Source organism: Etheostoma cragini, chromosome 6 (assembly GCF_013103735.1).
Source record: "Etheostoma cragini isolate CJK2018 chromosome 6, CSU_Ecrag_1.0, whole genome shotgun sequence".
Lineage (NCBI taxonomy): Eukaryota > Metazoa > Chordata > Actinopteri > Perciformes > Percidae > Etheostoma > Etheostoma cragini.
In genome coordinates, this window is record NC_048412.1 from 19,265,281 (window position 1) to 19,275,378 (window position 10,098).

The 10,098-nt window shown below is 43.7% G+C and overlaps 1 protein-coding gene across 5 annotated transcripts in view; it reads left to right on the forward strand.

The window, feature by feature from the left end:
• The first annotated feature begins 8,355 nt into the window (after positions 1-8,355).
• The window catches only part of ddr1 (discoidin domain receptor tyrosine kinase 1), a 38,195-nt gene continuing 36,452 nt past the window's right edge, over positions 8,356-10,098 (forward strand). For 3 of the 5 annotated variants that reach the window (XM_034874125.1, XM_034874126.1, XM_034874129.1), the window contains exon 1: positions 8,356-8,745. The gene's annotated coding sequence lies outside the window, so the exon portion shown is untranslated. The remainder of the gene's footprint in view (positions 8,746-10,098) is intronic. The other 2 variants (XM_034874127.1, XM_034874128.1) reach the window with 1 other exon arrangement.

Below are 10,098 nucleotides of genomic sequence, written 5' to 3' on the forward strand. Positions count from 1 at the left end.
TTAAGTTACTTCCGCAGTGGTTGCACTTTTCCGAACCGGATGCTCTGTCCATCAATATATATACGGTCTATGGTCCTACATGACTACATTTCATGAAACCCGATGTGCATGGAAGATATGGCTCAAACAATAAAATATACCTCCAAGCGTCGTCCACTGCGCCACTGCTTTTATTAACTGTAAGGCATAAGGAATAAATTATCACTCCTCCCAGCTTGTAATAAAACAATTTCCATAGTCGTGCATCAGAAATGTGAAACATACCCTTGAGCTTTATGTCTCATCAATCATAATGGGATAACTGCATTGACAGTGTTTGTCAAATTACTTACACTCTTCTTTACGCCTCTTGTCAGACTGAAAGTAGCAGAAGTGAAAATCCCCTAACTTTGCATAATTCATATTCAGTGCCAAGTTGTATGGTACTCATGGATGCTATTGGCTGACTAGATAAACTTAGAGGAGGGAAGAGAGGAATCATCTGGAATTGTTTTCAATTCGCAGCCAGAACCATGAACTGCTTAATTTCCCCAGCTAGAGCTCTAACTATGTTGTGGCCCTCAAACCTGTATGGCAGTAATTACAGCCAGACAAAGGCCACAGATTTACTGGAGCACGACACCATAAATTTCAAAACTGTTAATTAAATCCTGCTGTGTTAAATGTCTTTGCTGCCAGCACTGGTCACGCCTAAAATGCCCATGTGGTTTGAATATGATCTTTTCCTTTTTTTCCTCTTGGAAAGATTTCTCATGACGCAATCAGGTTGTTGTGGGGACCCTTGCCCTCTTCCCCCTCTCTTTTATTTGTCCCATTCCTGCTCCCTATGGCACCCCGGCTAACATGTGAGTGAGACCAGGGAGAATTAATTGGTTTCATAGGAGAGCCTGAGCTTAAGCAGAGCAGAAAAAATCATTAGTCTGGGATCATACGGTCCCCTGGGCCCTGCAGATACACACATGCATGCACGCACACACACACACACACACACACACACACACACACACACACACACACACACACACACACACACACACATGCAGGTGAGATATAGAGAGAGTGGGAATTTGTAAAAAGCAATCAGGATGAGGGAGAACAAGAATAGTGTGATCCCTCATCCTTCAAAGACAAAAACTAAAATCAAATGTCCCAGTTGGCCTAATAAAAACAACTAAACTGCAATAAGTCTCATTAGAGTAAGTTATAGTTCTACATCTCAGCTGGCAGGTGTACCTCTGTGGTCACTAGAGGGCTGTCAAAGCCAGCATTAGTAGGAGTTTCTGCTGCAGTTAATAGGCAGGTGCACCAAGCTGCTTGTGCACAGGCTTCCCATTTGTGGTGTTAATAGTGTCACATGATAGTACAACCCTGATCAGTTTTATTCACACAAACACACACACACACAGATTTACAACTTGGGCACTAGTCCCTACAGTCAGCGCCATGTGCTCCAGCGGTGCTTCAGAAGGTTGCAAGGCCTCAGCCCGGAAGATTGGATGTCCTCTTTGTCTTCTTCTCATCTTCTCACATCATCTGCAATGGAGGAAAGTAACAACGTATGTTACTGTATGCCTGTGAAGCCAAGGCACAAAGCTGAGTACAGTAACAGTGATTGTCGCTCAGCAAGCCATCCTGGCAGCATTTTATCATGAGGGAAACTCAGAAACAATATTTGCCACAGTGAGCATTCAACACAATGTGTACAGAGCAGCTTTGCTGTATTCCTTCTGCAGAGGGTCACAATATGGCAGCTGGGTTTGAGTGAGGAAGTGCCTGTTCTCTGTTTGACATAGAGCTCTCCAAAACACAAAGCACTGTCAATGCAAACTCAGAGGGCTTTAGTATTAAATACTTCAGTTATATTTGTATTAGTGTGGTCTTGATACATTTTTTTATTGTCACACTTATGTGTTGTGTATGTTTTATAATGAATATGTGTTTCTCTGCATGGTGGTGCATGAATGACACCTCTTTGGTCACTGGCTTTTGTGTTTGTCTGTGACTTTGTGAGTTGGAGCCCATGTGTCAGTAGGTATTTTTAGCACTACCTCTCACTGGATTGCAATGGCACTCATTTGCACTCCCTCTAAGCCCCCCCCCCCCCCCCCCCCCCCCCCCCCCCCCCCCCCCCCCCCCCCCCCCCCCCCATCTCTTCCACCACCTTCCTCATTTACTCACCCTGTCCTCAGCTGCTTCTAAACCGCTACAACATTCACTCTTCCTAGACAGAGCCAGCAACACTCTGCCTCAAATTAAAGCTGCAAGCACCATTGGACGGGCCCTCACGCCTTCTTGCACGTTGGGGTTACTGGCCATGCACTCAGACACTACAAATTGTCTCCAATGAAAAGGAAACTCTCTGCTGAGTTCAATGATACCTCACACAAGGGTCTACTTCAAACGGTTTCAATGTTAAGCATAGGGTGGGCCAAACCATCAGCAATAATTAGTAAAGGGGTGTGGTCTGAGTAAATGGGTGTGGCTAAAGTAAAGTGGGTGTCTCAATATCACATGTAGACAACAAATAAGTTTCATGTAAATTGGATTATGTTTGACATATAAGGCTGATTTCCTGTTGCCAGAATGGGGCACTATGGGGGACTATGATCAGAAGTCAATATTAGCCCAAAAATGTCCCAAGGCCTGGACTCTTGTCAAGCATGAGAAATTTTGGCCCAATTTGACAATGTACACTAAAGTTTCAACAACTTCTTTGTTCATCAATGAATGCTTAAAATGGCCGCCACACCGTTTGACAATAACTTTTCATCTTTAAGGTCTTAAGATGGCACAGACCAAATTTGTAGGTGATTGGATGAAATCTCTAGGAGCATTTTGTTAAAGTATGACATGTGGAAATGGCCAAAATAACCAAAATGTCGAACTTTCCATTCAAAATGGTGGACTTCCTGTTGGGTTTAGGGTATGGCTCCAATGAGCTTTTTTTACTTCTTAACATGCGTCATATGTGTACGTTTCATTAGTCTGCAGGGACACAATTGTTTTAATTTTGTAGGGGGCGCTAGTGAGCCATTTTTGTTCACCTATTCCCAAAACCCTTGAAATATATTTATATATATATGTAAAGAGTTTGGTGAGTTTTTGAGTATGTTAACCCACTCAAAAAGGTGATTAATTTGCCGGAGGAAGAAATAAATAATAATTCCTGCAGTTTCAATAGGGCCTTCGGCGCTGTTTGCGCTCGGGCCCTAATAAGTGAAGGACAGCTATAATTATGTCTTTATACACACAAACACACACACACACGCACACACACACACACACACACACACACACACACACACTGGGGACATGCCATGACTGTTTGAGGCAGCAATCAGTTAAGTTAGACGATGTTGTTTGAGCTAAAGACCGGGGGTGTGTAGAGGCTAGACGTGTAATTGGTATAGTATAGTAGACAGTATAGGGTGGAGGGACAGACAAAGAAGATCAGACAGTACATCCGCTGGTGGTTATAGTGAATGCTTCCCAGAGCTCTATTGTTAGCAATACAGAGAGATTGGAGAAGAAAGGGAGACCATTCATTCAAGGACTGGCTCGGAGAGGAGAGGTTTTGGTTTTCAAAGTCCCTTTATTTATTTACCATTTTCAGGTAAGCTTTCTAATCACAGAAAATCAAAATACATACAACAAGACTAAGAAAACAAACTAAACAAAATTTTGAAACCAAATACTATCAATACAAACTTTGTGTTTTCCCCAATCAAAAACTGACCACCAACTCTCCTTCTGACTCCCCTTATAGCCCACAAAGAACTGAAAACCAGCAAATTGTCCATCATCTGGTAGTAGGATTGTTCCACCCTCAATCGGAGAGAAGAGGAGAGGAGAGGAGAAGAGAGGAGAGGAGAGGAGAGGAGAGGAGAGGAGAGGAGAGGAGAGGAGAGGAGAGGAGAGGAGAGGAGAGGAGAGGAGAGGAGAGGAGAGGAGAGGAAAAGGGAAGTAAAATCCCAGAGGGGGTACATTTTGAACAGAGGGCAGCAGTTGTAGATCTCCCAAATGCCATAGCACAAGCTGTAGTCCTCCACACTGTCAGATGTGTGTGTTCATGTGTACAGAGGGGATTCCTAAAGGGGGGGGGGGGAGAAACCTGACACCCAAAAAGTGTCTACATCCCCCCTCCCTCCTCCTCCACATCCACCTCCAGCCACCAGGAAGAGGAGACACTGCTACAGCTGAGAGGGTCTCCAGGGACTCCTGACTGTGTGAGGGGTCATCTCAAAACCCCCAGACCCCCACTCTCACACCAACACCCAGTCCCACCTCCCCTCAGCTTCCCTACCTCCCACCTCACCCTCTCTCTCTCCCCCCACATTCCCCTGACCACACTGAGCTCATCACACTTCACACACATCCAGCTGCATGATCACAAGGACACTCGATGCAGGGTCAGATTTATCCAGGCGGTAACTATGAGAGATTCTGCTCTGAGTCAGTCAGTAAAATGAATCTGTTAAGGTTAAAAGTACTTTCCTGTGTCTATAAGCACTGTTTGATGTCAAATTGAAAATATAGTTATTTCCTTTACAAGATCATTATAAACAGTAAAAATAGACAGAAGAGAAAGTTTAATTGGTAGAGTCAATTTAAAAGTGGGTTCTTTCGTCCAGACTGAAGTGTCCCCATAACTTTTGGATGGATTGACACAAAGGTTTGTACAAACAAACAACATCATGGTTCCCAGATGACAAATCCCCAGACTTTTAGCTTAAACTATCACTGTGCCTAAGAAAAGCCCGACAGAGCTATCTTGTTGAGAAAATATACCAACAATCGTGAATCCAAAAATAGAAAAATAACAGAGTACAAACAGAGTCAACAGTGAAGTCAGAGAGCTCTGAGGAAAGTGAGAGGAGCTGACATGACTGTTTCCTCACCGAACACCTAAAAGAGAGCTACGGGGATGTGACGCCCACCCTGACCCCCACCCAGGAACTTTTCCCTGAGGCAGACGCTGACCCCGTGACCCTTGACACCTCCACCGCTCACAGATCCTCTCCAGGGTCCAATCAAATACAACCTGCGCCGGCCTGGGACACAGATACTGACAGAGCACAGAAAAGTCAAAAGGTGGGGAGAGTTGTACATTTACACACTCTCACACATCCATGCATGTTTGTTTAAATCAAACCTGGACCTCTAGTCACACATGATTGTGAAAAAAGAGGGTATTTTATGCTTTTTTTTTACCTGCGGGGCTTTTTGGCGGTATGTTGACTATTCAAAATCTTGGAGACATTTATTGGTTTTAGATATTCCCAGTGAAAAGGACACTGGTGGAGAAATTTCAGGGGGTAGTATGATTGGTATGTGGTTTTACGCCGGTTCCCAACATACTGCAAGCTTCGCATTCTGCAACTGATCTGTGATGTCTGAACCCTGCAGCCCTGCACAGCTGTCAGACCATGACAGGGGGTGGACAGGCTCTGTATGTGTGTGTGTGTGTGTGTGTGTGTGTGTGTGTGCGCGCGCACATGTATGTTTGTGCGCATGTGTGTGTGTGCGTGTGTGGGTGTGTGTTTGCTGTTGTTTGAGTTAAACACTTCCATTTCTAATTCAGATGTTTTCAGATGTGTTTTTTGACCGTAGTGATGGAGGAGAGGTGATAAATTCCGGCTACGTATTCAAAATGACAGGCAATCGATCATCTGTCGTCCCTTCTCAATAGCAACTTTGGATGAAAATGGTAATTTTATGCTGAATGCAGTAACTTTTTTAGTGAAGTAAAGACTTTCTTTCCACTTTAAACACGTTTTTCTCTGTTGAAAAACCTTTATTCTTTTTGACAGGCTATTGATGTTTCAGGCAACTCATTCTTTTTCGTTCTTTTTATCTTTCCTTACCCATAGCACCGAGTGCTTTCTTATCCATGCTGACTCAAAAGTGCTATACAACTTTCTCTCTCTCTCTCTCTCTCTCTCTCTCTCTCCCTCTCTCTCTCTCTCTCTCTCTCTCTCTCTCTCTCTCATACTCTCTCTCTCTCTCTCTCTCTCTCTCAGTGAATTCCTCACAGGATCAGACCTGCTTTTTATGCTACACTGGTTTTCACTCAAAGTGAGAATGGGTAGAGAGGGAGGAGGGAGAAAAGGCATTTTAGTGACAACAAACTAAAACTCTACGGAGGAACTGAGCATATTTTTTGAAGAAAAGGAATATAAAAAAAGATAAGGGCAAAAAGAAAGTGAGATACACAAAAAATACGAGCAAGGAGGTGCCGGGTGGAGAGCAAATAATAGTGAAAAAGGTCCCAATTTCTGCCAGGGGATTTGCTGTTGCCCGGACAACGAACAAAGCAGTGCCAGTTGGACAATGTGCACAACAGAAAAGGCTGAAAAGAGAAGGGAAAGGCTCTGGAGAGAGAGAGTGAGAGAGAGAGAGAGAGAGACAGAGAGAGAGAACAAAGGCTGAGAATTACTGCACTCATCATGAAGATAATTTCTTGGAATCAGTGAGCGTCACAAATAATGACTCTGTAATATCCAAAATGATTTCTTTATCAGCCCTTTAATTTTCATCTTAAACTCTTTCTTCTATTTGTTTAGCTTTATTGGAAAACAAGGTTTAGAAAAAAAGCTGTGCCTGTATGAGATCCAGAAAAAATTAATAAATCACGATCACATTGTGTCATAACAGAGACAAAAACAGACTGCTCGCAAGATTAGGTTTATGTTTTTTTGTATGGGGTGGAAAAAGGGAAGCTTAACCATTAAACACAAAAAGAGGTACAGGTGTGCTGTGGTTGGGTTCGGCTCTGAATTGAAAAGTGGTGAGAGAATGTTAATGATATGTAGAGAGAATGAGGCCAGGCCAGATGAAAGTCCAGCTGAAGTCTTTATAAACACAAAAGACACTGAGAGGAAGGGAGGGAGGGGGAATGAAGGGGTGAAGATGGGGATTCGTCCCCACCCCCCCCTTCATGTTTACGATAATAATTAATGTATGATTAAAACACACATTAGAAACAAGCATGAACACACACTCAATTTAGTTTTGGAGGAAATTACTAACTTTTAATATCCTATAATCTCCAATCCATGGCATCATGTAGTGGAAGATGTATTCAGATTATGTACTTAAGTAAAAGAAGTAGCACCAGGGTTGAGCATCGCCTTATGTACTAAGGTGCAGTCCTTGCCACAGCGGCCCATGTTCGATTCCCACCCATCCCTGCATTCAAAAATTACTTTTAAGTTACAGTATTGGAGTGTTAGCAAGAAATGTACTTAATGTATCAAAAGTAAAAGTAGGCCTACTTGTCATACAGAATAGCTGCTGTTTAGTGTGTTAGTTAAATGTACAAAAAATGTTCCACTAAAATGTACTTTAAATACTTAAATGTCCTCTGTTACTTTCCAGCACTGCATGGCACTTTGCTGACTTCATTTTAGTCAAAAAGAATTGATTCTTTGGCAAAACCGGCTTATTTTAAAGGATTCCTGAGATAATGTGCACATTTACAAGTTGAAACTCACACACACGTGCACACACACAAACATTACACAGTTTGCAAACAACATGTATTAGGCAGCAGAGAGAGTGTTCCTCTTGCCTGTTTATCCAAGGTGGAGCTCAGTGTGTGTTAAATGACCTTTATTGTCCCTCGCTGCTGATTGAGCACCAGCTAAAGTTTCCCTCCTCTCAGTCGGACAAGTACCAACACGTACTGTAACTCCTGCACAGCCTGTGCACACACACGCTTTCTGACTGGTGAAACTTTTGATGTAATTCAGCATAAACATACACACATGTGGCTCTTTTAAAACATGAATTCCCATATCACTACTGCTTTGCCTCTTCTGGTTCCAGCTCCATTTCTGTGTTTTTTACATGCAAACCCTTCAATCCAAGTCATTACAGCCCAGGGGAAGTAATGGTATACAGTTACACCACCGATACTCTGTAATAAAGTTTCCTTTAGAGCTAAATACCAAGGCAGAATGTTGAGGGTCCACATTAAATGCCAGAGACATAATAATCCAACTGAGTTTACAAGTTTATAATATTAAAGAATCTGTTGGAAAACATCAGAGCCAAATGTTCTTACATGCAAAGGGTTAACAAGGTGAAACACTCTGCGGGCTGCTGTAGGCTATCATATGCCATATTCCCCAAATCTCAGTGTTGCTGTAACAAAGAAACTCCCATCGCCCCCAAATGCTTCACGTTGAATTTCATTTAACACTTTTGTTAAGGTCACAACTCCCGCCCACAGGGAGCTCTGATTGGATGTTTTTCCTGTTGGAATATTCAATCAGACACCTTGCTCGGAGCCGTGATTGGACACAGCCGGTGCAGTTATGTAAATGAGCACCTGGTGGCGCCTGCTGGCCCGGCTGCGAAGCCCGGACTGAGGTTGGAGCTGAAGGGGCTCATATTCAGAGAGAGGGGCCGAGGCGCAACGACCCCGGACGGTTTCTCGCTCTCTTTTTTATATTATCCCTCACTGTCGACAAGTTAAAAAAAAATAGACCTACCTTAAGTGTGTCTGGTGTAAGCCAGGTTAGAGGTTTAACATCAGCCTGTGCGTTCAGCATTGTCCGGATAATTAGTTGTTTTCCGAGTTTTGACAGAGCTCGTTCACTGAGCGCAACAACTGCTCCACAGCAGCGTTTGGATTATTCAGCGGACGCGTGTTGTTCAGGACAAAACAGCTTTACTTCGTCTTACACAAGTCTTCGTCTCAAACTTTGGACTGCTGTCAATAAACTTCTGCGTGTCCTTTAGGTAAGTCCTGACAAACTCCTTTAAACCCTTCGCGCGTTTCTTCTCTGCGCGTTTTAACTGCACACTAAGCGGCTATAATAATATTGCAGTGGGTATTCCCAGCTGTCTGTCCGTCTCTGTCTGTGGCTTGGCGTCTATAAGTCTCGGTGTGAGGCGGGCACGGCAGCTCTGGACGCTGGCCACAGACTGCTGGGAAGCGTATATGAGGTGTATAGTTGCGCCCTGGGTCTCTGGTTTTAACAGTCTATGGTCTCTGCACGTTTGCGTGGCAGATACATTGTGGACGTTACGGAACGCGTAGCTGAAATTCTCTGACAGTGTAGTCTAACCCTTGGTCTAGACACCGTTCAAACTGTTCCACGACTTGCTAAATGTGGGTCCTTGGCAGCCGAGCAAAATATTATGCAGAGTCCTGATTTGTCCCAGAACTATTGCTTTCACACGTTTATCTTCAAAATAGACTTGCATTACTTCCATCCTGCCCTTCATCATTGACACTCTTTACACAGTCTGATGGCCACTAACTAAGTTGTCACCAGCCATGCCTTTCTTTGCAGTCTGTTGAACTCATTCTTCACACTGCATGTCATTCACACAACACACACAAACCTCACAAGTCAAACAATAGCATTTGTTCTTGACATGCCAAGCTGTCTTGGCATGTCAATCTTTAATGTTTAGACCTCCACACATCCAAGTAGTGGTCATCTCATCCACCATTTCCCTTGTAACGTTACAGCACCTCAGGTGACCTCTGGTAAGACCATCCGCTCTGGTTTCATTCACCTCTGGCCATAAAGGAGGTGGTTCATCCTTTAGGGAACTAACCAGTCACCAGAACCAAACCCAACATCACTACAGGGTGGAGAGGAGGAGCTGTGTTGGTACAGAAAACATTTAAAAACTTTATGAAGAAGCCGACAGAAGGTTTGGACTTTAGCTGAATGCCCATTTTGTATTTTTCACGAGCCAGAAGAAAACACTGAAAGTGAATCAATCGTGTAGTTTGGTAAATTAATCTCCTATTCTCTGTGAACAAGATGGTGCAAGAATCAAGAACAAAAGTCCTGCTCAGAAAAAGCAAATGTTCAGCTTTCTGCGTCTGTTAGTTTTTGAATGGCAGCAAGATATGCATATGTTTCTGTCACCAGCTTGTTGTGCATGCCCTTAATGCTTGCATAGAGGCGTAGGTGGCCTGAGGGACGAGTTAACAGTGGGCTTCAGTTTGTGTGCAGTACAGCGGGGGCAGTCATCTTTCTCCTACATGAGAACTAGAGATGTGGATAGTTTGTTGGCTGAGGGACTGAGCAGTCCAGAGGAATTGAAGCCTGTTGGGAGGAAGTGGGGGGGGGG